The 1813-nt window shown below is 38.4% G+C and overlaps 1 protein-coding gene across 1 annotated transcript in view; it reads left to right on the top strand.

Annotated features, from left to right (window-relative positions):
* Positions 1-1813, top strand: part of LOC101660793 (N-acetylated-alpha-linked acidic dipeptidase 2) — a 68440-nt gene that overhangs the window by 58139 nt on the left and 8488 nt on the right. The gene's annotated exons all lie outside the window — the stretch shown is intronic.

Below are 1813 nucleotides of genomic sequence, written 5' to 3'. Positions count from 1 at the left end.
TTTCTTGACTATGCAAAGGCTGCACAGATCATAACAGTAGATAACATTGTTAAGAAATCAGAAAGCTAAATAAATACAAATGAAGCTTTTTTTGAATAATAAATTACTTGTTCTAGTTAAAAGAAACAGAATTCTAGAATACTTAATTGTGCTCATGGGGAGCATTTTATTATCTATTTTTTGACAGAACAAGGAGATACTGGATGGCTTAAAATCAAGACCTTTTTATGTTCGCATTGTCTCCTTTCACCATATTTAATAGTCTGTATATTGGTTAGATAATCCAAGAAAGTGGGCTAGATGAAAAAGAATTAGCCTCAGGATTGCAAGAAGACTCGTGAACAACAACCTGCAATCTGTCGATGACACAACCGTGCTTGCTGCAGGTAAAAACTTGAAGCCCTACTGATCAAAGAATACCGCCTTCATTATAGATTACGATTCCTTGTAAAGAAATCATTTTTTTTTACAACTGGACTAATAAATAACATCACGATCATTTAAGAAAAGATTGACGTGTCAAAAATTTGATTTTACTCTGCCCTCGTGGAACCAGTAATCAATAAATGAAATGGCATATTGCATTGGGCAGCTCAGCTGCACGACCACTTTAAAGTGTTAAAGAGCAGTGATATGAGGACTAAGGTGGGCTTGACCCCATCCTTGGTATTTTCAGTTGCTTTATATACGTGTGAAAGCCGGACAGTGTTTAAAAAGGAAGACTGGAGAAAAATGAATACATTCGATTTTAGTGTTGGTGAAAATATTGAAAACAAACAAACTGTAGACTGACAGAAGCACAAACAAACCTGTCTTGGAAGTACAACCAGAATGCTCCTTATAAGTGAGGGTGCTGAGACTTGCTTTCACGTACTTTGGACATGTTATTGGGAGAGGCCAGTCCCTGGAAAGGGACATCGTGCTTGGCATAGTGTAGGGTCAGCTGGGGAAAAAAATGAAAGAGGAAGACCCTCAACAAGGTGGATTGATGGGCAACGAATGTACAAATGCGCTTTACACAATTGATGTGTGTATGGATTGTGATAAGAGTTGTATGAGCCCCTAATAAAATGATAAAAAAAGGAAATAGAAACAAACAAACAAACAAACAAAAAACAAGGTGGATTGACACAGTGGCTGCAGCAACGGGCTGAAGCATAACAATGGTGAGGATGCACAGGTTTGGCAGTAGACTTGTCAGTCCAGAGTGAATAAGTGGCACCAAGCAACCACAAAAACAAAGATTATCGAAGACAGTCATTTCCCTCAAAGAGCTTAAAATCTCCTGAGGACATGGGGAAGACCAAACAGAGAAGTTGTGAGTAGAGGCACACTGTTGTTAATGGGGGTGTGCTGACACATAGAATGGGGGTCCAGGGATGACTTTCTGAATATTAGCACAGGGAGATTAGTAACTTTCAGAAAACTATAAAGAGCAGCATATGCCACGATCTAGAAATAAAATGAAGCAAAGCAAATTTAGGAAATTGTGTTGTATCTATATGATCGTAGTATCTCTGTATTAGTGATGGAAATGACAACAGATGAAGCTGGAGAAGTAAACATAGTGTACACCATGACAGATATTCATAATTCTGTGGTTATTCACCATCGAGTAACTTGCTAAATTTCCCAAGTCCCTTTGGTGAACTGTTGCTTATCAATTTGTGTGAGTTATGATCCAATCAAGAGGCTGTATCTACACAGAGTGTAAGGCTTCCTCCTTGCCATGCTAATTCCTTCACCTACTTACCTTCTGAGGAAACTGGTCTAATAGGTCTAGTACCTTACTCTCCCTTATTAGTGACTACCT

Source organism: Echinops telfairi, unplaced genomic scaffold (assembly GCF_000313985.2).
Source record: "Echinops telfairi isolate 266 unplaced genomic scaffold, ASM31398v2 ScPeMD7_1713;HRSCAF=2227, whole genome shotgun sequence".
Classification (NCBI taxonomy): Eukaryota; Metazoa; Chordata; class Mammalia; order Afrosoricida; family Tenrecidae; genus Echinops; species Echinops telfairi.
The sequence above is the reverse complement of the archived record's forward strand: the minus strand, read 5'-3'. Positions and strand labels throughout refer to the sequence as shown.